The sequence below is a fragment of the Eriocheir sinensis genome, unplaced genomic scaffold (assembly GCF_024679095.1).
Source record: "Eriocheir sinensis breed Jianghai 21 unplaced genomic scaffold, ASM2467909v1 Scaffold432, whole genome shotgun sequence".
Classification (NCBI taxonomy): Eukaryota; Metazoa; Arthropoda; class Malacostraca; order Decapoda; family Varunidae; genus Eriocheir; species Eriocheir sinensis.
The window spans coordinates 291,171-318,700 of NW_026111757.1; positions in this window are offsets into that span (position 1 = coordinate 291,171).

Consider the following 27,530-nt stretch of genomic DNA (forward strand, 5'->3'; position numbering starts at 1 on the left):
TCTCCGGAACATGCATATTGATAATTGCCAACACCACCATCAACAAGGGTATGGCGCAAGGGTGGCTTATGTAGCACCCAATGTTGGAGCGTTGTCAACCCTGAGCTGATCGACAAGGCAATTCTGAGTCGAGAGTTTCTGACCAGTGGAATATGACGGAGACTGGGTTCTACGACAAGTGCAGTTCACCAACGGAGTAACGCTTAGCCACACCCGGTACAAAGTATGGACCTCAGCGATTACCAAACGGCGGCGGCGGCTTAAAAAATCTAACGTTGAGCGCTGTCAACCGAGCGATCGACAAGGTACCTGAGTCGAGAGTTTCTGACCAGTGAACATGACTGGTCTTTCACGACAAGAAGTTCACTACTGATAATTTAGTCACACCCGGTGCCAAGTAATGGACCTCAGCGATTACTGTTCTGATGATGGTGGTGATCTGGGGACATGAGACCATAATAGAGTAGCGAGGAAGAAGCGTTGTACTGGACCAATCAACACGAAGCAGTTGATGAACTGATACATGGCATTAAAGTGCGCGGTGTTTTCTGGACAGTGGTTTCCTGATGAAGGTTGTGGAAAGATCAATAAGATTATATGATAATGATTTAGGTCATGAAAACTAGTGGAAGATTCTATTCAACGTTGTATCCAACAACAGTTAGAAAGTTGAGAACACTAGCGAAGAACGCTAGAGAAGCATACTTCTAATGATCAGCAATCCACTGTACCACTCATTCTCCATTCCGTATACGGCACCTTTTCACCTCCGCTTTTACTCTCCTGTCAACGGCTTAATTACAATGCCCTGTCATATCCTCGCGAATACAACAGTAACGAATATGCGTAACGGACCTCATCCTCTTTCCCTCCCTCATCTGATGAAGTTGAACGGTGACGACGAGATTGGGATCGTCACCACCGCCTTTTCGAAAAAAGTCACTTATCATTCTCTGAGATACCAAATGGGTCTCGGGGAAGAGGTTACGTTATCTATGATTTTATTTAATTCCACAGAATGTAAAAACCAATCTTATCTGTCACTCTGGCATTGTTTACGGCTGAAAGATAATCTTCCTATATTGCTGACCGATTGTATTGTTTGCTTCTAAGATGGACAACAACCAGTAGACAAAAGAATTTGCATGTGTTCACCGAAAAAGAAAGAGAAAAGAATGTCTCCAATGTCGTGCCGTACCTGCTAACCCGGTCGTCTCTATGAAATGGTTCCTCACATGCGAGCCCATCATCTACGATTGTCATAACCTTACCAACACCGGCGTTGCTACTGTCTGTCCGGATTCATGAGTGCACGCTTACTACAGGCAGCTGAACAACCATCGTTCTTCCAATAATCTGTTAAGCAAGTTTTTTTAAAATGGTGAATTCCAAAACATCGATGTATGTCGATAACAACAGATTTTTTCTTATCGATGGTAATTTCTTTCTGTTGGGCAGATTAGAAAATATCAATCGCTTAAATCTGGTGACACGTATGTCAGGTGTAAGATTCGAACTGAAAACAGATCGTCCTCGAATCGATGTTCGATCCTAACACAAATCGGCTTGAGTATGTGCACTATAAGGTACCGCTGAGACACGGGACTCATGATGGCTGAGCATAGTTCATTTCGAAAGGATTGGTGAACTACTCTTCCAATGATATAAAAATCGCATGGTATCAACCTGATCATTAACTTCAGAATGGGTGGGGTCCGATCTACATAGGTACGTGTGTACATTAAGAGGTCCAGATTGATCTATAGGGAAATGTACATTAGGTATCTTTAGAGTGGGGTTCGGATCTACTACAGAGAAATTTATATTAGGTATGTTGACAATAAAAATTTTAAAGAATAACTTAAAAAAAGTGACTACTTTACTTCTCTCATCCTGAAGGCAATAATTCAAATAAAATAAGGGATGAAAGATTAAACCATATTTTTTATTTTTTTGTTAATGAATGACGAGGACGTACAAATGGTTCATTACGATATGTTTGTTGATCAAAGTTTCAGTTCTTAATTCTAGCAAAGTAAGTCATTGACTCTCCAGCGACGACGACAGTGGAAGACAATGATGAGTTATTGTCCAAACTATTGGCTGGGATATAACTGAATTTATCTCCTAACAGTGCTGACGTTCGTCCAGTGTATCCACCCTGAAAAGTGAAGATCGTGTTTGGTTCTGTTGTAAATCTTGACTGGCGGCCACCTTGAGGTAGAGTGTCAGGCATATACGGTCGGTGTCACAGCACAAATTGAATACAACATCTGATTTGCTAAGCCTCGACTTCAGCATCTGTTGACAGGACAGGATTTCAATTACCCAATGGAGAAGCAAATATATCCTTGACGACAACTGGTGCCTTAGCATAGAAGGAGACGGACACGGGAACCCTGATGGGTGAAGTATCAATGTGTGCTTTCTTGATGTGTCTGCCTCGTTTGCCATGCCGGACACCAACATGACCGCAAATAACAATTACTAGGCAATGCGAGTACCAACATAGCTACAGTATTCATATTCATAAAATCTTATGATTGGTTATATTTTCAGATGTTCAGGCGCGTGATTTTAACATGAAACCGTTCACAGTTTCAGACGATGTAACTGACGGACGTTTTAAATTTTGTCGTATGACGTCAACTGAAAATACGACAAATTTGTATACGATTGTTTATTTAAATCACTTAGGTAGGATTTACTGAGAAGTATTAAATCTGTGGGATCACCACCTAGTGGATTGACAGTGTCAAGGGTTGCAGTTATATCCTTTGTGGCCACGGAAACGGGTTGACTATCGGAAGCTACTAGCGGTTCTGATTTCAATGAACCTTTCAATTTACTTTTAACAGCGCTCATTTCTTCGGTATATTTTCGATAGTGTTGACAAAACTATCTTTGAATGATTTGTAATATTTTAGGTCTTAAAACTATCACTACTATATCTCTCATCTTGTTTCAATATTAGATTCAACGGAACTGGAAAGGAGGGTAGAAACGAATCGTCCATTATGTTGGGACGGACACGCACAGCGTTGCGTAAGGCCCACACCCAAAGAAAGAAGGTACCATTGTGTCTCTGTCTCCTCGAAGCCAGACGTTCTTCTTCTTCATTGTTGTTGTTCGGTCTAGTGGAATATACAATTTTGGAAGATAAGTCCAAGTCTGTAACAGACGATTATATCTTTATCTTCGATAGGTGATCATTCAACTGTATGTTGTATAACCGACAGTCCCAGAACCTCACTAGCGTAACGCATCGCGTTGTCTGAGAGGTGATGACTGTATAGATTGTAACTTACAACGCACCAAATATCGCTGTGTCTTTGTCTCTTTGACGGTTTGACATGACTGCTGACCACTTCGGATTTCAATTCTAACTTTCGAACAACGTGTGTAATACAAAGGGAAGTATTTCAATTTCTGGAAATCTACATTTATTTTTTTTGGCAATTACATCGATGTTAAATATGACCAACGGCAACAGGTGATTCCATCTTCGGTGGAGGCACGTATGAGTGAGCACCGAACACGCTTGCGCTTTCCGCCGCTCTTGCGATCGGAGGATACAAGCTTGGCGATTCAGGAAATCAATGTAACGGGCTTCCACTAGACTTTGCATGTACCTGTTGGATGCATCATCATCATAATGCGGCGGTGGTATTGGATTGGACTGATGATAAATTTTGGTCGCCGTCGCGTGGCTTTGGCAGTCGCAACAATAACAGCAGTCTTCTTCTTTTTTCCTTTTGTTCATTCTTAGTTTGACCACGCACCATAATAACGATTCTCCAACGAGAATTGAATTCAATTTGATTAGCTGATTGTATTTCAAAGTATCAAGTTGTAAATATTTCATTACCTCTTCTTTGAAAATTGGCGTTGGTGTATCCTATCATTCTTGCGTCGGTCATTGACTAAAGTCGTGATGACATCCATGCTCATTATTGTACATCATTATCATCTGCTGCTTTGGCTGCGAATAAGATTAATAAACGCTTGAAGTGTTTGACAAAGTCTGCAAAAGGTCTTAGTTGATTTGAAGTATCTTTGCGAATGATGTTAAGGTAACGTCCTACTCTTTCCGATGAAGATAAACTAGGCCACTGCTCTTCATCTACTTGCATTGCAAAATGATCTTCTATGATCTTTGAATTGCGAAGTAAAGGATCAGTGTCTTGAAACCATTTTCATGTATCCAACAGTTCAGGAGAATGTATACTATACGGTATTTCTCCCATGGAGATTATACTGTTTAAACTCTTTTCTTTAGACATCTTAAAAATGACGGAACCTAAATTTAAATTACACCACGAGACTACTTGAGACATGCCACTTATAATATCAGGAAACTCATGATGTGGTTGTGGTAACGTTAATTCCTCATCATCATCGTCGTCGTCGTCATCATCGTCATTGTTGTTATTGTTGTTATTATTAAGATTGGTGTTGTCGTGGTTATTACCAATTACTCGCTGAGACACTCGCGACCACAACCGATAGGCTACCATCCTATTGGCATCAGCACTTACCCCTGCACCATCAACTGTAGCTTTGACTGTTTTTTTAGCATTGTTATGATTGTACGATCCCTGATACCCGACCTCTTCGATGATGAATATTTGTTTCTTGCCAGCCACATAAGCCAATTTAGCATCAGATGAAGAACAATCACCCTTTCCAACCAGCGCTTCTGCACCCATGTCGGTGTAGGAATCCCACAAAGTATGTTTGGCGATGTTGACAACAGATGATTTTAAGTTGTTTCCTAAACCAACTAAAACAACGACAGTTTTTGGAGTCATGTTTAACCCAATAGATGTTATGGTTTGGACCAGGTGATGAGCCATTTCTCCGTCGCCAGTGCACATATTGTTGATGAAACCCATGAAGTTCATCATGGATCTCAGAAAATACAGACTGTGAAGTCTAGGTAGCCCTGTTTTTTGATCAACTACTTCTCTGTAACATTTTGAACTGCTTTAGCAACATGTTTATCTACTTTACTTTTGTTGTTAAGATTTTTGGAGATCGAGTGCAAGAGCGTAGAAGATCTCCAGCGAGACAGCGTTCTCGTCGTCCACAGTAACAACAGGTGCTATTAAGGCCGACGTTACTACGTCAACTTGTTGTCGCTTCTTCGGTGGTGGACCAATCGTGTCTTCTTCCTCCTCGTTAACACACATTGACCAGAAATTATGTTCGTTGATATCATTGGAAGAGTAGTTCACCAATCTCGAAATGTGTTCAGCTATCATGAGTCCACGTGTCTCAGCGGTGCCTTCAATGCACATACTCAGGAAAGCCGATTTTGTGTTAGGATCGAACATCGAATCGAGGACGATCTGTTTTTCAGTTGTTAATTTACCTGCCTCCTTAAAATTATATTTTTCTGTCAGCACTAGAAATCATATTTTTAGTTTCATTAATAAAAGTTTTATCATTTCTTCGAATGTGTTCCATTGTGACATATTTCCATCCAATAGGGTACCTCCTGTGTTAGGTAAGAACGGAATAAATGAAGTTTTATTTGGATGTAATTGTGATAACGGGATACAAGGATAATAAAAAAGGAAGGAATATTGGGTATATATACAAAAAATTAGATCAATGATTTTATTATTCTATAAAATAGGGATGGGGGTTCACTTTGTACACTCTTGATGAGTTTCATCCAAGGTGGAAAGTAGTAAATGCTCATTTTATTAGGTATCTTCATCTTAATAAATCTAAAACCTAAAAATTCGGTGGTTATATTTATACTCATGTTTTCTAATAGAAAACATGTCCACCTAAGCAAGGTAAACTGGAAGCTCATCATCAAACTCACTCTTTCTCTCTCTTATCTTATAAGATAGTTGTTCATTGATTAATCATAAGACAAATGAAGGACCTTTTTGATATGTGTCAAAAATAGACTTGGTCCTTTTGATTATAATTTGTACATATTGAAATGCCTTTGGCAGACTTTAGTTATTGATATACATAGATACAAAGGTCCTTTTGATTATAATTTGTACATATTGAAATGCCTTTGGCAGACTTAGGTTATTGATATACATGGATAATTTGTACATATTGAAATGTCTTTGGCAGACATAGGTTATTGATGTACATGGATGCAAAATATATGATATTGGGTTTACAAGAATTTTTTTATTAACAAATCAATCTCAGACACTTGCTCATTGTGATGCTGCTGCTCCTGTTGTATGAAAGGTTCAGTAGGGTAAGGTGGTGCGAATGAGGGTGGGGGTGGTTCAGTAGCAATCAGCATCACCGGTGGGACGTCGTTGATGACGCAGCAGCAGTAGTGGTGGCAGTAGGGAAGTGGTGGGGAGTGTGTCATGTTCATGTTGTTGTGGGTAGGAGGAGACATCTGCTGCTGCATCAGTATGGTTGGGGGGGGTGTTGGAGGAGACGGTGGGGTATAAGGTGATTGTTGTTGAGTGTTGAAAGGTGAATGAGATTGTTGTTGTTGAGCAGCAGTAGTAGAAAAAGGTGACTGGGACTGTTGTTGATGAGCAATAGCAATAAAAGGGAATGAGACTGCTGTTGTGTATTATTGAAAGTTGAATAAGAACAGGGTGAGTTTTGTTGAAGAGGAGGAGGATGAGAAGAAACAGATTGTTGATGAATAAATCCTATTTGTTGTTGAAATGGAATATAATAAACCTGGTTTGACATATTGGTCAATTGTGTGTAAGAAGGGGATGATCCACCACCACTAAATCTAGTGTAAGATGATGAAGAGGCATCTGATGAATTGTAAGGAGAAAAATGCACGGATTGTATGGTTGAGACGTACTACAACCACTACAATTTCCGCCAACGCCGCCGCTGCTGGATGCTGCAGAGGAAGGCGATGGCTGCTGGTGAATGATGTTGTTGTCATTTGTGTTCGGTGAATCTACAATAAAGTTTTGCGCCACTGCTGTGTTCGGTGAACCGAATATTAATTCTTGCGCTGCCGCTAATGGGTCGATGTTAGGTTTAGTATTATATGTCGATGAGGGTGGAACAACAGACGCTGCTATGGCAGAGAGTGAATCATGAGAAAAGTTGTTGGTCTTCTTCCTCCATCACTTCATCATTTCTGAATGAGATAGTTTTGGAGTATGATTCTCGACTGGCATATGTGTTTTCAATTCACAATAGTAAGCGTCGTAAACTGGTTATGAATGTATGTGTATGATGCCAATTGGAGTACCCGGTCCCGGTGTGTTTAAACAAACAGAATATATTTCATTCTGCTGTAATGATGATCTTTTGAAGAAATGTGGTTGTGGTGGTGTTTCAATAGTTTCAAATCATTGTGTTGGCTGTTTATTAACTGTAGATTTTTAACAGCTTGTTCTTGCTCTTTTCGTTGTTCATTTTGGCGTTCTTCTTCATCTTGTCTCTTTTGCTGCTCTCGTCTCTTTTGTTGCTCTAGTTCATCTCGTCTCTTTTGTTGCTCTAGTTCATCTTGTTTATTTTGTTGCTCTAGTTCATCTTGTTTCTTTTGTTGCTCTAACTCTCGTCTCTTTTGTTGCTCTAGTTCATCTCGTTTCTTTTGTTGCTCTAGTTCATCTCGTTTCTTTTGTTGCTCTAGTTCATCTCGTTTCTTGTGTTGCTCTAGTTCATCTCGTTTCTTTTGTTGCTCTAGATCATCTCGTTTCTTTTGTTGCTCTAGTTTATCTAACTTTTTTTTTTGTTGCTCTAGTTCATCTCGTTTCTTTTGTTGCTCTAGTTCCTCTAACTTTTTTTTTGTTGTGCTTGTTTCTCTAACTTTTGACGCTCTTGTTCCTCTAACTTTTGACTCTCTTGTTCCTCTAATTTTTGACGCTCTAACTCTTGTCTCTTTTGTCTCTCTTGTTGTGCTTGTTCCTCTAACTTTTGACGCTCTAACTCTTGTCTCTTTTGTCTCTCTTGTTGTGCTTGTTCCTCTAACTTTTGACGCTCTAACTCTTGTCTCTTTTGTCTCTCTTGTTGTGCTTGTTCCTCTAACTTTTGTTGCTCTTGTTCCTCTAACTTTTGTCGCTCTAACTTTTGTCTTTTTTGTCTCTCTTGTTGTGCTTGGCTCTTGTGTCGATGATGATCGCTCTCGTAGCTTTCGCTCTCGTTGCTCTCGCTCTTGTGACTTGGGGTATCTCGTTTCTCTCGCTATTGTGACTTGGGTCGCTCTCGTTGCTCTCGCTCTTGTGACTTGGGTCGCTCTCGTTGCTCTCGCTCTTGTGACTTGGGTCGCTATCGTTGCTCTCGCTCTTGTGACTTGGGTCGCGGTCGTTGATCTCGCTCTTGGTGACTTGGGTCGATCTGGTTGCTCTGGATCTTGTGCATTGTGTCGCTCTCGTTGCTCTTGTGACTTGGGTCGCTTTCGTTGCTCTCGCTTTTGTGACTTGGGTCGCTTTCGTTGCTCTCGCTTTTGTGACTTGGGTCGCTTTCGTTGCTCTCGCTTTTGTGACTTGGGTCGCTTTCGTTGCTCTCGCTCTTGTGACTTGGGTCGCTTTCGTTGCTCTCGCTCTTGTGACTTGGGTCGCTTTCGTTGCTCTCGCTCTTGTGACTTGGGTCGCTCTCGTTGCTCTCGCTCTTGTGACTTGGGTCGCTTTCGTTGCTCTCGCTCTTGTGACTTGGGTCGCTTTCGTTGCTCTCGCTATTTTGACATGGGTCGCTGTCGTTGCCTCGCTCTTGGACTTAGGTCGCTCTCGTTGCTCTCGCTCTTGTGACTTGGTCGCCTCTCGTTGCTCTCGCTCTTGTGACTTGGGTCGCTCTGTTGCTCTCGCTCTTGTGACTTGGATCGCTCTCGTTGCTCTCGCTCTTGTGACTTGGGTCGCTCTCGTTGCTCTCGCTCTTGTGACTTGGGTCGCTTTCGTTGCTCTCAGCTCTTGTGACTTGTGTCGCTGTCGTTGCTCTTGTGACTTGGGTCGCTTTCGTTGCTCTCGCTCTTGTGACTTGGGTCGCTCGTTGCTCTTGTGACTTGGGTCGCTCGTTGCTCTCGCTCTTGTGACTTGGGTCGCTTTCGTTGCTCTTGTCTTGTGACTTGGGTCGCTCTCGTTGCTCTCGCTCTTGTGACTTGGTCGCTCTCGTTGCTCTCGCTCTTGTGACTTGGGTCGCTCTCGTTGCTCTCGCTCTTGTGACTTGGGTCGCTCTCGTTGCTCTCGCTCTTGTGACTTGGGTCGCTTTCGTTGCTCTCGCTCTTGTGACTGGGATCGCTCTCGTTGATATCCATTTACTTTTTCGTCTTTTTTTTCTCCCTTGACACTCTCTCCGTTTTCTCGGTCTCCATCTTTTTTCTTTTTCTTCTTGTATTTTCGAGTGTGATCTTCTTCAGTTGGTTTAAATATTATTTATTGATGTCCGGTAGGTAATCGTCCTCTTCTCGAGTTTTCTTAGTGGTGTTGATGTACTCTTCTTTTTGGTCTGTTGTCATCATCATCATCTCTTTAATGATTCTTTTTCTTGTGTGTTTTTTATTTCAGATGTCTGTGCACTCATATCAACGGAGGATGGTACCGTCGTCGCCATCATTGCTTCTCTCATCATGACGTATTCTTTGGCTTTATTTTTCAAAATTCTGACTCTTGCTGCGTTGGTGTACTGGATGTAGATGCTTCAGCTTGCAATGTAGACGTCTTCGCCTCCTCCTCTGCTGCTGAAGTGGGATGCACACGCTCCTGTTTTCATCAGAACCCTGGATGTCGTCGCATCTGTTGCTGCTGAACTGGGATGCACGCTCCTTTTTCACCAGAATCTCTGGACGTCGTCACTGCTGTACTGGGATGTGCACACCGCTCCTTTTTAACACTAGAACCTCTGTGAGTTGAGCGGTGACGACTTACACTCAAATCTTTTTTGATCCTCTTACTCTTTGATGAAGAAGAATCGCTGCAACTTCGTTTTTCGGAATTGGATCTTTCTATGAATTTACGCCATGAAATTTTGGGTTTGATCAATTCACGCAGATCTGAATCTTGAATCCTTCTGATAGGCAGATCATCATCATCTGAAGAATTGTAACTCCTGTCATGCTGTGATTGGGATTCGATCGTTCCGATTACTATGTCTTTATCAAAGACATCATCATCATCATTCAGTACACACAGAATGGGTTTTTCGGGACGTGTGACTACTTTAATCACTGTAGGAACATCCTTGTTTTTATCATCATTATCATCACTAGTGTTATCATGAACATCAGCGGGTGTTTTCTTCTTTTTTCTGCGTTCATATTTGACAACGTTTTTTGGAATGCTGTTGATAGTCATTTGGCTTGCATCGACTCCGTAGAGGTGTTTGTTGACATATAATTCAAAGATGGGTGGAAGCTCACGAGAAGGCGACAAAAATCCGAGACGGTAGATTTCTAAGCACCGTTCTGCGGCATCGTCCTTGTTCAGCAAGAAGAACTCTTGCAGAAACTCACTCCTATCGAGACCGATTTCGCGCACGAACACATACATTTGTTCGTAGCAGATGTAGGGAAGTGCAGGTTCATGGTGTGATGTCACCATGTTACTGATGCACAGGTGAATGTAAATGAATCGGGAGAGCAAATAGGTGATGTCGATACCCATGAGAACGAAGTCGTCTAGATGTAGTTTATGGTTTCCATTTCTGATCATTTGGTTGAGATGATGCAACTTGATCCTGTAATCGTTGTGGGTGAAGTGACTGTTGAGAAACGTAAAGACGTTGTTCCAAAACTATCCTGTCATTTCTTGTAATAAAGAGAAAGCAAGGGAGATTTCTTTGTTGAGATTTTTTAACGCTGTTTCGTGCTTGCCCAATATGTTTTTCTTGTTGTTGCTACTCACTACCTCATGTGATGGTTGAGTCGCTTCAGCGCACTTGTTTTTCACAGCAATGCGAAGTAAACATGAGGGAACCACTACTATTATGTTGTTCATGATGGTGTTCAGGACAAACATTTCAAAAGGTGTAGCATTGGTAAACAAGTTGGACTGGGTTTTACCACTGTCATCCAGCGCCTTGGTGATTATACCACCGGTCATGGTTTTCGAGTCGACATCAATGGTATCTTTATCAAACTGATGATTGATGAAGAGCTGATCCACTGACATGATGGAACCATACAGGTGATTCGCAAGGGGAGTAGATGTTACCGACATCCATGAACGATATTGGGCTATGATCGCGTGCCGTAGCGCGTTCAACTGGGCGTCTGTGTTCTCATACATTTTGGTGAAGTTGGGATAGGTGTTACTCTTTCGGTCACCCTTTTTGGTGAATGTGTTTGATCCGTGAGTATCTTCGAATTGCTTGCGAAGCGTTTCACCTAAGGCTGTTGCTCCATCTTTAGATATCAAATTTTTGGCAGGTACTGTGATCACCATAGGGGAGGACCGAATTTCTGACATCGAAAATTTGGAGCGTTTTCTAGAAGTGGTCTGTACTGGAATTGATATTTCCACTACTTCGATCTTTCTTTGGGGTGGTTTTGAATCATTGACGGGCATGTCCAGATTGTACGAGTGTAACAACGCTTCATGTAACACTTTGGAGAATAATTGTTGTTGTTGGTTTTTCCCTCTTACTGTCTGACATGGCTTTTTCAGGAGCATGGAGGAAGACTCGCTTATCATGGACATGTATTTCATGAAATTGATGATGGAACAAAAAACTTCTTGAATGACAACATTGACTCCTTTCTGCATAGCCGCATGGATAGTCTCTTGATTTAGGTTCCAATTTTCAGTAAAGGCATGTTGGATGAAGAGCGATCGTAATTTAGGATTGGGGACGTCCATGTTTCGGGTCAGCCACTCCTTGGCGCGGATAACACTCAATGACATTTGACATTTGCTGCAGGTGTTCGATCTTTCGATGTCTGCCATTTGGCGTTTGTTCTTTACGTTGTCTGGGATGTCGTGCAGTTGACAAAATTGTAAATCGATATTAATAGACTTCAGAGTTTCAAAGGTCATCTCACAAATCGTCTGATTAAACCGGTGAACTGGGATGAAATCTTCGCGTATGAACGTATTCAGGATCAGATTTCGAAAATCACAATTTTGCAAATCAAAACTTTTAACCCTGGAACACTGAACCTGTTTCCCTGTTACACGGCCAATGAACGTGGGTAGTTTATACCCGATTTTGGAAAATTAAAGAAAAATAGTATATATACAAATTTATTAATCCTATCCCGTACACACTAAATATAATCCTCTTACTTAGTAATGAAACTATTAAACTAGAAAACTTACTTTAAGAAACTTAAATTAAAAAGCAAAAAGAAAGGAATGTAAAAAAGTGAAAAATTTTGAATGTTTTTGCCAAAAAAATAAGCAAAAAGAAACCCTCCCATAAAAATCGCTCAGATGCTCCCACACGCTTCCAAGGATGTCAGGCTCTCATCCCAGGGGGTCATCAATGCACAGGCGATGCGGGAACTGTAGGGAAGAGAGTAGGAAAAACACCCTTTTTTTAGTGCACCAGAAATGACAAATTGTGGAATATAATGTGTTTTTTGCTTATAAAACCCATTGAAACTGTGTATAAAAGGCTACTAAGATACAATAAAGGCTTAGCCTGATGATCGCCCACACCAAGCATCTCCACTGGTGTCTATCCCTTGCAACCTCCTGTCATTGATGTTGAAACTTCCCACTTTTTTGAAGTACTTATTGAAATGGCTTATTATATATATTTTTTACATAACATAAACACTTTATCACACATCCGCACTCAAAATCTTAGTTTTATATTTATTACCTACCTCAGCCTTAGAGGCAATCACAGCAGTAGGGGAAGTAGTGGCTCGGGCAGACAGGTTGGCGGCAGCTGTGACACCTGAAACGTGTCTTCTTGTCTGCCTTGGAGTCACACTTCGTGCAACGGACCATAGGGTTCCTCATCTCGGCTGCCGATGCTCCAGCACCTGCAGCTGTGCCAGCCAGAGGGAGGTTGAGGAGCACACCTGTCTTATGGCCAGCTTCACCTGGCGATGCTGAGACGGGTTGTTCATCCGTTCCCGCGCTGAGGGCTTGATTAGTTGCAGGGCCAGTCCATGCATGAATTTTCTCCTGTGCAATTCCTTGCGTCCTAGCGTTGGGTTATTTGCCTTGTACATAATCCAGGAGTTAATGACACTTGCATTGACCATCCCAGTCTTTTCTATATACACTTATCACTGAACGTGGGTAAACGGTACCCGAACACGTCTGTAGCGCAAAATCCAGGCAGAGGAGTGGAGCGACGCGACTTCCCCCTATAAACCCATAGGGTAGAATGAAGCTATACGGAGTCCCAGCGCGCTGGCTTGTGGGGAAGAGGGTGGAACACGAATGACGTCACCTACCCCGGGTAATCTATACCCACGTTCAGTGTTCCAGGGTTAAGTAAGTTATTCACATTATGACAGAAGTTCATGATACTATCACCTTGGTTGACAGTTGCGGACTTGCATTTTTGCCATTCTATATTCAGTGCTGATTTCATGGATGTTTTAAGACCTTCTTTGGAACCTGCATCGATTGAAATGAAAAAAAAAAAATGGTTAAGAAAATTAAAATCTTTAAAAAAATCAACAAGCTAAATAAAAAAAAAAAATCATATCAATAACAAAAAAAAAAAATGTTAAAAAACTTACGCATGTCTGTGCAATTCAGCAATGTGTAGTAGCATTCTCCCATGGAGTAGAGGCGATCATTGGGTGTATCAGCGTATGCCTTGTTATGGATAGCCTTTGTCAACAATTTCTTCATCTCTGCATTTTTTATCTTTTGCAAATCAGTGTGACATTCAACAGATATTTGAACAGGGCTCTGTCACATATGGTTTTTTGAAAACAGAAATATTTTGGCACTTGATAATAAGATTTGCTGCTGGTGTTCCTCCAGTTGTTTTTTCGAGTATGTTTCGCAGAGGTTTCTTCTTCGGTTTTTAGAAGCAAATGCGGTTCCAAGACTGAAACAATTTTCGCTGCGTCACACATTTTGAAGTCTGAAAAATTAAAAGAAAAATAATAATCACAATCACTGATCAACAATAAGTGCATGCACTCTGCTAATGCATATGCGAGAATGTAATGTAAGCTTAAACATTTGTAATCACGCACGCACTTCTTTGGGAGAGACCAACAGACGCTATAATTGGGTCATAACACACAATAATATCTGGTACGGGTTGGGAACCTACTAAATTAAACATTAGCTTGCACGCTTCTTTAAACGGATGGTAAACAAAAGGCGGCATCTGTCAGTTTGTTCATCATCTTCGAGGAGGCGCGCGCCACTGCACGCACTTTCGCCTGAACGCAGCCAACACCCCACCCCCATCCCCTCTCTTCTCAATAATCACCACTCCCGCACACACTCCGCACACACAATATTAACTTACACAACACAGCCAGGAAATGTAGGTAAAGTTGGGTCCAGATTTGGACGTACTATGACAGGATGTATAAATTGTGTAAATTTCAACTGGGATCTGGAATTTGATGGGTGGTATATATATGGGTTGTATTTGAATTTGATTTTTATCAAGACTGATAAGTTAGTTTTGTCAACAAAATGGAATCTATTGAGGAGAAAGTCTGGGTGGACGTGGGTCTGACATATACATAGTCAGAGTTAGTGGGGTCAGTTGTACGTGCTGATGTGTGCAGACTCTAAAACCGTTAACAAATAAAGATTGTATCAGCGTATGCCTTGTTATGGATAGCCTTTGTCAACAATTTCTTCATCTCTGCATTTTTTATCTTTGCAAATCAGTGTGACATTCAACAGATATTTGAACAGGGCTCTGTCACATATGGTTTTTTGAAAACAGAAATATTTTGGCACTTGATAATAAGATTTGCTGCTGGTGTTCCTCAGTTGTTTTTCAGTATGTTTCGCAGAGGTTTCTTCTTCGGTTTTTAGAAGCAAATGCGGTTCCAAGACTGGAAACAATTTTCGCTGCGTCACACATTTTGAAGTCTGAAAAATTAAAAGAAAATAATAATCACAATCACTGATCAACAATAAGTGCATGCACTCTTGCTAATGCATATGCGAGAATGTAATGTAAGCTTAAATATTTGTAATCACGCACGCACTTCTTTGGGAGAGACCAACAGACGCTATAATTGGGTCATGTACACAATAATATCTGGTACGGGTTGGGAACCTACTAAATTAAACATTAGTTTGCACGCTTCTTTTAAACGGATGGTAAACAAAAGGCGGCATCTGTCAGTTTGTTCATCATCTTCGAGGAGGCGCGCGCCGCGCCGCCGAACATACACCACCCCATCCCTCTCTTCTCGTACACCACCCGCACACCGCACACACACACTTACACAACACAAATGTAGGTAAAGTTGGGTCCGGATTTGGACCAGTAGGATACACTGTTGACGATGAATGCAACAAGGAAAATAACCTGTCCGATACCCATGGGACTCACAAGACGACCCCACCCCGCGTCGCCGATGAAAGAGATGAGGTAACCGAACCTGTCGGTACGTCACATCAACGTGACTGGGAGACAACTGCTTTGTCGATTTTACCTTCCGAAAGCGACACGAGGCGTGTGGCTCGTTCTAATGTATTAAGCGAAGCTTTAGGGTATAATCCTTCGCTGATAAATGTGATTAAGAGAGATAAGGATTACAGAACATCTATTGCTAAAACTATTTCTAAAAGAAAATACGAAAGGAAAAAAAATAATTGTTGAGTCTTGGGAGAAATGTAATGTCACGAATTAGGAAGTAGATGAACGTATTAAAAAAAAAATCATCACATTAGATTTTTATTATCCAAAATTTAGTATTAATACAAAACAACTCTACATTGACTTGCAGATAATACAATGTTCTAAATAACAAGATTGGATGAATGTGGTATTTTGGTTTAAATGTTCCAAAAAATCTTTCACATTTTGAAATGATTTATCGATCAGATAATTTGGTGTTTCTGCAATTATTTTCATAAGATCTACTTTTTTTACATGGGTAATTTTCTTAGTCTTGATAATCTGAAAAAAAAAACAGGATATATATTAGTCAAAAGTAAAAACTAATAATTTGATAAATAAAAAATATAAACAAAAATTCATGATTATAATTCATAATAGAGGAACGGTTATTACATCATCATGATTTGTATGATCTGCTAGTAGATACATGCAAAAATCATCATTAATTGTTTGCATGTTACACATGTTCATCTGAGCAGGCCAGAGATGAAATTACCCTGCCAGAGGTAGGTGGTGTTGTGGATATATCACACTATAAGTTGCGCTCTACATGCTAGTGCAGATGTTCGCTTGAATCAGTCGTCGACTAATCAGGTTCACTGGACTAACATGGACTTTTCATATTTTATCTCCGGTTCTCAGAACGTGAAAAAATGTTTGGCTTATTTGAAGACCAACTACAAGAAAACATATGAGGGTATCATGCTGCACAATTACCGTCAAGACCTAATTCCCGTCGAAATTGAAATTATCGACTCTTGCATTGGTCTGTACACACTTCGTGAAAATTTAATCAGGCCCAACCTATGGTTATGTACGGTTACGAAGGACGAAGTTTCAAAAGCTAGATTGACAGCTAATGCGGGTGATGAAGCACCCATGTCGTCCATTGTGAGATGCATCGATGAAATCTTCCTCTGTCTGATCCCATTACACACGAGGATGAGGTCCTCGACCACAGGAGAAAAAGCAGCAGCAGCAGCAGTAGCAGTATGCAGGACACTCTCTTAAATTACATGAACGACACCAGACTAGAAGAGATATCGACTAACATGAAATGTGATAACGGAGAATCAAATTTTGACATGATGGATCCCATTCAAATAATGAGCGTTGGAAAAGGCAGTGAAGATAAAGTACTGATGAAATGTTCGGTGGCAGCGTTTGAAAATATGCAAGACAAGAGAGACAGTACACAATTGCCTCCGTCACAGTATCATCAATGGAATCAATGTTGCTAAACAAAGTAACCTTACACACAACGCGTTGTTTAACGCCGATGTCTATGACATGAATGGAGCATCCACGCCAACCAAGATGTGCGGCCCTACATCATGCGTTACCAAGCTTTTCCTGATTCCAATATTGAGTTACGGATTGATAATGAGGAAGGTATGAAGACGGTATTTACCGTTGATAATCGGTTATATGATCCCTCTATTATGTCTTTCAATAAACATCCTCTGTCTCTGTCTCTGGGTAACAAAACTGTTTCTAGCTCTAATCAACACAACCGACTCTAGAGCGGAAGATTCGTCGTAGAGTACGATCTGAAACAGAAAGGTGAAAGTGGATCATACTACCTCTTTATGAACAACCCTTCGCAAATTAAAAAAAATACATTTAATCGTGAAAATAATGAAACCTTTCAACCTTCAGATGACAGCAGTGATTATGATGATTTGATGTCACTCATCAACGATAAGGTGAACATGTTTAACAAGGACAACGGCAAGATTGTACCCCAGTCGACTCTATTCTCCGAACTCGTGACTCTGGTCAATCTCTACAGACAAGAAACTTCCAGATACGAGCGAACGTGTTTCGTTGATCCAATTCTCAAAAAATTGTTGCTCCCGTCAGCTCAAGCCAACTCTCCTATGTTTGATGTTGCTTTTCAGACCAATATCACTATGTCAGGATTGAAAGTTATCTTCTATCCGACTGTGTTAACTCAGCGTCCTGAATCGAAAGCTGAACATATTGGCAGATTAGAGATGGTGTTAGCGATCCAGACTGACTTGTTAATCAAGAACATGCCTCTCATAGTAGCGGCTGTACAAGAATCCACCACCAAAACTAATGTTAGCTCACCGGTGCAATATTTGGTTCTCGATCCGAAAGGTTGTCGAAATTTAAGTCTTCCTGCTAACACCAAACCTGGTGATTTCTCTTATCCTTATCACCATCTACAAGTTATAGAGAATAAAATTAGAATCTCGAATGAGTATCTTGCCACTACTTTAGGAGTCGTGAAAACTGAGAGGTTGAAGGAATGGTTGTACTACATTCACGAATTCAATAGCAAGATGAAACTCGCTGCCCGTGTGTCGCAAGGTCCCGCCAACGCGATCGATTCAAACGAGTGGAAAAGACGTTTGTTATTTCATCCAATAGCTTCTAAGATGCCATTTCGAAACCGACACGAATTCGTTGATTTTGATTACTACATCAGCGGATTGTGTTACAAAGTACTAACGTCTGGTTATGGAGTGTCTATCGACAACAACAACTCAGATCGATTCAAGACTCGCACCGACACTCTGACCCAACACGAAACTGCCGCCGCAGTCATCAACAACAATGAAGAAGAAGCCACCTCAGTGGTGGGTGATGGTCGGTCGTCCCAACAGACACCACCTCCGCCTTGGCCTCTAAAGAACAAATCAACTGACCGAATCAAAAAATTATACAACGAAATAATTCAACATGAACACTTTCAATCCCACTTGAGTTTTATCGTTGATGACTCAATGGGTTACCTCAAAGACATAGACGGGTGTCTCTCGCATGTCAAAGATATATTCTTAATGAAGAAACGTGAAGATCGTAATCGACTAGTCGAAAAATTTAACAAAATACTTTACGTGATAAAGTACATCGATAATGTCACCGACTCGAATAAAAAATTACAAGTCGTAGGTATCGTTCAGATGGTATTTAGATATCTCAAGAGAGACAAAGGACTTATAATTTCATATAACCAGGTGATTGTTTCCAATATGAAATTTGAAAACCTTCAACTCGAAAAACTATGGTCGGTGTTGTTAGAGGAAGTAAACAACCCACCTACTCCAGAATCCGATGCGCTCTTCACCACCAGGCACACATCTGATGCAGAAGCGGCTCAACACATCCTAAAGACCATCACTTGTATCAACGATGAACAAGAGACTGAAGAGTCTTTGAAAACTACTAACGCGACTTCTGATTCGAAAACTGTAACATACTGTTACACAGTATTGTTTGTTAGACGACAGCATCGAAATAAAAAAAAAATGTTATCCGCTGCATCGCTGCAGGTGACACCAATGTACACTGAAACAAAACAGAGTTCGAGACATAATTATGTCAGACTCTGTGTAATCTTTAACTGAGGAATATGTGTCCCAATAGTACCAATAAATGTCGTCAACTCAAAATCAAATCTCTACCGTGATAATTTTGAATTGTATTTCACGTGAAAAACGGAAGCTTTGCAAGACAAAAACACACATTCACCTCAACAGAGATTAGACGACATTCAATGTGTGACAGACACACATTCATCTCAACAGAGGTTAGACGACATTCAACTGTAACTATATCTATCTTCCAAACTCTTACTAACATGTTTCGGATGTGTAATATAAATGTCGTCCAAACTTCAAATCAACTCTTTACTAGCTAATTTTGAATTGTATTTCACATGTGAAAATCGGAAGCTTTGCAAGACAAAAACACACATTCACCTCAATAGAGGTTAGACGACATTCAATGTGTGTGTCCCTATCTTTATTTCACATGTTTGAGAACCGGTAGCTTTGTAAGACAAAGACACATTCATCTCAACAGAGGTTAGACGACGTCCTATAACATGTTTCGGAAGTTTTCTTTGTTTTGGAAGTTTTGAAAGACAAGGACACGATTATATTTCACCAGTTATCTCAATGTTTTCTACCTTTTTTGTAGGTTTGAATATTAGATACTCAACAAAATTATCAATTTCTCACTGCTTAAAAAATGTAGTTTAAGTACCAAAATTATCAATTTCTCACTGCTTAAAAAATGTAGTTTAGGTACCAAAATTATCAATTTCTCACTGCTTAAAAAATGTAGTTTAGGTAAACAAATTATCAATATTAAAATCAGCATGATTTTTATATAGTTACTGAACATGGTAACAAATCTGAAGTTAATTCAAGTTAATGGTGAGTACCCAATGTGCAATGTGTATTCTAGATTTATAAATTGAAATAGAATTACAAGTCGCAAATTGCGCTACTTACTTTTGAAACTACAAATCAACGTTAAATATAATTTATAGTATAACATGTTGAATAAATACAGACTAAAACCAAAAACCAAAACTGCTCACAGTCTGTAGAGCGAGTGCTGGAGAAGGAAAAATCTAACGCTCCGCAACCGTAAGAAGCCAAAAAGTGGGGTCCGATATTTTACGTCTCCGTGCAAGACAACTTCAGTGGCTTGTGCTTTAATTTTGCAACATGTGGATGAGGGACACACTAACTTCAGATTATATAACTGCATGAAAAACAAAGTGGGTGCAGATCTGCATGAGGATGTATACATCAATAAACAGAGTGCAGAGTGGGGTCCAGATCTGCATAGGGGTGTACACATCACCTGCAAAAAAACACGAGGGTGTTAATTGCACATGTAGTAGTGACGTACCAATATTGTGACGTAGTCTCTAGATTCTGCAAAAATAGTAATGCACATATAGTAGTGACGTAACAACACTGTGACGTAGTCTAATAATAACACGAGGGTGAGAAAACACGAGGGTGTTAATTGCACATGTAGTGACGTAACAATATTGTGACGTAGTCTCTAGATTCTGCAAAATAGTAATGCACATGTAGTAGTGACGTAACAACACTGTGACGTAGTCTAATAATAACACGAGGGTGATAATCACCTGCAAAAAACACGAGGTGTTAATTGCACATGTAGTAGTGACGTAACAATATTGTGACGTAGTCTCTAGATTCTGCAAAATAGTAATGATGTAACAATACTGTGACGTAGTCTAGTAATATCATGAGGGTGATAATCACCTGCAAAATCACGAGGTGTTAATTACACATATACTAGTGACGTAACAATATTGTGACGTAGTCTCTAGATTCTGCAAAATAGTAGTGATGTAACAATACTGTGACGTAGTCTAGTAATATCATGAGGGTGATAATCACCTGCAAAATCACGAGGGTGTTAATTGCACATATAATAGTGACGTATCAATATTGTGACGTAGTCTCTAGATTCTGCAAAAATAGTAGTGATGTAACAATACTGTGACGTAGTCTAGTAATATCATGGGGGGTGATAATCACCTGCAAAATCACGAGGGTGTTAATTGCACATATAATAGTGACGTAACAATATTGTGACGTAGTCTCTAGATTCTGCAAAAATAGTAGTGATGTAACAATACTGTGACGTAGTCTAGTAATATCATGAGGGTGATAATCACCTGCAAAATCACGAGGGTGTTAATTGCACATATAGTAATGAAGTATACTGTACGGGTTGACTATCGGAAGCTACTAGCGGTTCTGATTTCAATGAACCTTTCAATTTACTTTTAACAGCGCTCATTTCTTCGGCATATTTTTCGATAGTGTTGACAAAACTATCTTTGAATGATTTGTAATATTTTAGGTCTTTAAAACTATCACTACTATATCTCTCATCTTGTTTCAATATTAGATTCAACGGAACTGGAAAGGAGGGTAGAAACGAATCGTCCATTACGTTGGGACGGACACGCACAGCGTTGCGTAAGGCCCACACTCCCAAAGAACATATTGTGTCTCTGTCTCTCGAAGCCAGACGTTCTTCTTCTTCATTGTTGTTGTTCGGTCTAGTGGAATATACAATTTTGGAAGATACAGTCCAAGTCTGTAACAGACGCATTATATCTTTATCTTCGATAGGGATATCAATCAACTGTATGCTGTATAACAATGAGTAGAGACCGATTGCAGCGAAGGCTCGAGATGCAGATTTACCTCGAATCGACATAATTCTTTTCTCATTAAGACTTAGATTGTTGGCCTTCTCGTCTAACTCGTAAACAGGTGTGTTACCTCGATAAGATATTATCAGATCGAAGAGTTGGGATTCGTCGAGGTTTAGTCGGGTTGCGTCTTCCTCCTGCGAAAGCATGTACAACGCATCGATCATAGCAGATATTAAATGTGTCTGATTTTCAGACGTGTTGAAACATATTGTAAGTGTCATTATGTTTAGCCACAAAGCCGTTGTGACACACCGAACAGACGAGTAATGCGTGCATGTCCTTGATCATTACGTTAACCATTAGGTTACGAGTGGTGGGATTAGTAGGAGAATTGAATAAAGCACCGAAGTTATGAACATCCAATTCCATAGGGTGTAAAAACGTAATGAGGATTTGAAAAAGATATATCGAAACTACTGTGTAACACCTGTTTTTTTCTTGAGTGAGTGAAGAGACGTTGGATTGACTCTTCTTGATTTTGTGGAAAACCTTCCTCTCTAAGACTAAGATACAGATATTGAATGGCATCTTCATCGGATAACGACACGTCGATTGCGAACGGTACCGCATCTTCCATGGCCGTTTGTTCGGGAGTGCGCGATGCGCGTCTACTCCGCTCTTGTGCCAAGCGTTGCAAGATTTCTTCCGTGAAGTGTGACGGTGTGCGCTCAATCTGCCGTATGTATTTTTCTTTCATTGACATGTCTTTTATCGAGTTCAATAAAAACCTGTACTCGCCTGAAATCACCACTTGGAGTTTATCTAACACATCCAATCCTAATACGACCTCATAAAAGACCCCCAGTATACTCACATCATCGACAGCTATTAGACCCAATGATAATAAAACGACGAACGTCGATAGAGAAGGAATGACATGTTGGTCGAGCACAGTGACCTCTTCGCTGTTGATAAAGGTGATGCATCTCGCGTGAATCTGTCGGATCATACCCTGGTAGTCCACATCAACGGGGATGCTCGTGAAACTCAATTTACTGTGTCCGACCATGTTTTGTTTCCAGATTAGTACATCGATCAAACCATAACATAGAAGAGCCGATATCCTCTTTAACCTACCGATCAAGAGTCAGTGGGTGTATCCAGAGATTTCTCGTACATTAGATGAGTGTCTATCAGAGATCGCTTAGACGGACGAGGTGAATTACCGAGCACGGTTGCGGAATGGAGAAAACTCTTGACGGCTACCTCGTACCCATTGAGAATGTTGAGAACAGGAAACTGTCTTAAGAAGTTGAAATCAGTTAGACGTCGTTTAGCCTCATCAGTTAGACGCCATTTTGGATGCAAGTATGTCGGCTTTAATTCTACTATCGCACGTTGTGTCATTAATTGGCTGTAAACTGACACGCCGCGTTTAAGATTGTTACGGAAGTTTGCCTTAGCTGCTTTGATTGGAGGCAAGAACCACGACGGGCCAAAAACTACAGATGATACAGTAACGGTGGGAGGATTAATATCGTTAGCGTTTAACAGCATTCTAATAGCCGTGATTAAACCTTCTGATTTTGCAACTTCGGAGTGGTATTTAGCGTCACTAGCGTCGCTGAGTACATACATTGGTCGTTTCATTTTCATAGGCAACCGTTGCTAGAGCAGCAGTATGTAAAAAATTAAGACGCTGCACTCGCTGTGTGAACAGGACAGTACCCGACGACGTCCGTCTGGTGACCGATATCAAGCCTCTGATTAACATACTTACACCCCGACCCACCTCGCGAGTCTCCGTCTGTCCATCATCATGCATGAACAGAATTACGCTTGTGTGAAGGATGAGACAGGCATGTGTGTCTCCAACCTCGATTTAATTAGACAGAGAATCGATAGAATGGATACTGACGAACGACGAGTCGTGGAAGAGTGGTCGCACAGAGCTCTGAAGTGCATTACTCAACTGGCACACACACCCGACTTGCGCGATGCCAAGTCTGAGTGTTTAGAACTGACCAACTTGGTCATTAAAGATATTCTGAATCCCGATTCAAAAACTATATTTAAATCCTTCCAGTATACACCTGACGCTGACAGCGAAAAGAATCTCATCTCTACAATAACAAATGCTGCCTTCAACCCAACCAAAATAATGGAAACTCTCTTTGATCAGAAGAACGTGGACGCTTGTCTGATGCGTATACCCGAAACGTTAGATTCTTTCAATCCTTTGTTTCTTGACGATGAAGTTTGGTTAATTGAATGTCAAACGACAAACTGCAAGTGTCACACGTTAAAGCAGATGAACTTAACTTCTCAGTCACCCACTGAACTTATCGTTTTATTTTTAATGTGTATGAATCACCGTCGATTTTGAAAAACGGTCTGTATCGTCGTCAGGTGAACCCAGTGCGCTCGGATGTGATCCGCTTTCCGTTGAAAGACGTCCTAGGCAGGTTCAAGGAATCTGAATTACAGTTAGAGGATCGCGGTATGATCATCATGATATACTGCTTTCTCTTTTTCTCAAGATACACTAACAGGTCTGCCGATCCGATTAATTTGATAATCTACGTGCTTATCATTCGTTTTCTTTACAAGTCGGCCGAGTTAATGTTCTATCCGTTTGAAAACGCTGCTTCACAATCCGATGAGGGTGCATTCTCAGCATATGTGACGGGTTACCTCCCCGTGGTCATAATGTCCGCGCCCTTCACGACCGAGTGTGCCTTCAGAGCTTGGAGAGTCGAACAGAACGATGGTAACAACAGCAGTATCATACCCATCCTATCCTTGATTGATCATACGTACTTCAAAATTATTCTTGGCAATCTTTAAACGAGATGGAAGCTAGATTGAAATCAAAATTGAACCTGCTTTCCAGTGGAAGTAGATTGTGTAACAAAGGAGGCAAAGGTGGAGGAGTAGGGTTGAGTAATTTGAGGTCAGTACGTAACCACGAGAAATATATACCATATGGCGGTGTACAGATGGACGGTTCAAGAGTGGAGAGATGTCCGACCAAACGAATTGTAACGCGCATGGGTAACATGAAAGTACCGTGCAACGCTTTTGAAATTCTCTCCGAATTTCCTAAACTCGAAATGCTGGGACCGAATGGGATTGGTAGTCAATCGCTGTTGAACGAAGCAACTTTTGGACAAGGAATTAATAGAGTTGACAATGGTAGGTTCTTGGGTTACGTGACATGCTACATTGACAAAATGGTTAACATCTATCCTCCTGCCACCTTGCAGAACGAATTTGATTTGATTGTTAAGATCGTCGAGAGGTTTCTTTTTGAAGCTAATCATAAAGTGTTAGCGAGAGATATGGTTGACACAACGTACTTACCCAAAAATGATTGGCAAAATGTGACATCAACAGAAGCGATGACCGTTCGACATGGGATGTTGGTATTACCTTGGCAGAGACCAAACATCGAAGCTTCGAATATCAATGCTCTGGGTGCGTCTCAATTGGAATTATTGATGAGTCGTGATCTAGAATGGGCTGTTCTGATTACTAAAATATATTTCTGTATTGAAAGAGTAGCTTCACAACTGTGTCAGGAGACAATCAATATGCTCGGTAAGATGCCGTCATCTAAAGGATCATCGGACGAAGACGATGAACTCTTCGATCAAGACCAAGAAATATCAAGGATGTTAAAGAATACAGGTGATGTGAATAAAGTTTACGGCACAGCAAACGACAAAGTGCGTTCGGTTTGGGTTAACTATAAAGCTAGCGCTTGGGATGGAGCTACCACCAGTGACGGTGGCAGTCAGAAGAGGAAATTTGCAGAGGGTGCACGCGAAAACCTAAATAATAATATTCCAGGAACGAATGCCATCTCGTCTCTGGAACTTCACGATACAGTGAGGAATATTATCTTGAATGAGGATTGATACCCAGCTACCATTATCGCCCATTCTTCTCATTTGGGTCGGCAATTAAAAAATATGAATGATCTGTTAGGTACATTGTGTTCTAGTGTTTTAAGCTAATAAAGTTGAAATAATAATAAATAAAGAAGACTGATGTTTTTTTTCAGTACGAACTAGATTCAGAATCGGAAGCTTCAGAAGACAAAGACACACATTCACCTCACACAAGGTTAGACGACATTCAGTACGAACTAGATTCAGAATCGGAAGCTTCGGAAGACAAAGACACACATTCACCTCGATAGAGTTTAGACGACATTCAGTTGTAACATACCACATTGTTGGTTGTGTACTATCAGAATCTTATGCTCAGTTTGAGACAATATTCATGTATCAATATAAGTTTGTACTGACATTGTGTATTAGCTAATTTTTAAATTACCTAAATTGGAAGCCAAAGACTTCACATTCAGCAACTACAAAGTCAGAATCGGTGCTTTAAGTCAGTGTGTTACTGGTTTGTATACCTCATGTGTACATCTCCCTATATAGATCCTTGGGAGAAATGTAATGTCACGAATTAGGAAGTAGATGAACGTATTAAAAAAAACATCATTACATTATATTTTTATTATCCAAAATTTAGTATTGATACAACAACAACAACTCTTCATTGTGTTGCAGATATCACAATGTTTTAAATAACAAGATTGGACGAATGTGGTATTTTAGTTTAAAAAATTCATAAGATCTACTTTTTTTACATGGGTAATTCTCTTAGTATTGCGTATTAACTAATTTTTAAATTACCTAAATTGGAAGCCAAAGACTTCACATTCAGCAATTACAAAGTCAGAATCGGAAGCACCGAAAGACACAATTGAACCATCATTTGATTCATATCGTCAAGAAATCACACAACGGTTGTAAGAATATAAACATTGCTGCTGCTGCTGCTGCTGCTGCTATATCGGACAACAACAACAAATCAGACAAAAATCCATCGAACCAGTATCTGACCGAGTGTTTTATTACCGGCTATGGAATCTATCCATTTTCAATCAGTCTGTTTCAACACTATAAAGAAAACATGAAAATGTTATTAAAGTACAGAACAACCATATCTGAATTGACCAAGAAAACATTAAAGTGAGAGACATACCAAAACAAAGAACGTCCATTTATCTTATTGTGTTTCAGTCACGCATATATCATCTAAAAGCACACATCATGACATGCAATTTTTGGGTTGGAAGTAGCGGCAGTGGGCGGTGTCTTGTGACTCATTACGACATTTAATTTCTTGGTTCACTTCTTAGAAAAAAATCGGAACCATTTTTTTAAAATTTTTAATCATCTGTCTAACGATGCCAGGCATCTACCGAGTCATTAATAAAAGAAAGGAGGACGGCCTCCATCCAAACACTCGGATCTGTGTGTTGGCGAGTGACCATACTTGGCAGTCCTGACTCGGTTGGTTTCTTCTGGAGTAGAAGAGGACAAAGATAGAATAGAAGAACAGAGACAACGTGACAAGATGAAAATAAGTGGGATCTTTCAACTGTTGCTGATGTTGCTACTCGCCATCATCACAGTCCAATTCCCTGACAATGGTGGCGACCCGCCGCTGTCCTTGTTCTCTTCAGTTGTTTATCCGTCCATTGCCTTTTCTCAAAATGGCCAGATACTGGCATCGACCATCTTCACACCAGTTGGATTTCTGAATAACGCTTTTGAAGAATCAAAAAACTTGCCTTATATCTCCAGTGACAAAAATTACTTTAGTGATAAGTATCCAGCTAGTGTACCTTTAACCTGGGAGATTCATTCGTGTAACTGTAAAAAGTTCATCGATAAAATGGATTTTGAAACTCAGATCAAGTCTCCTCTGGAACCCAATAATTATCCTTCATTAGAAGCTACAGTGCCTCCTCGTCCAATAATTCAAACTACTACTACCACTATTACTACTC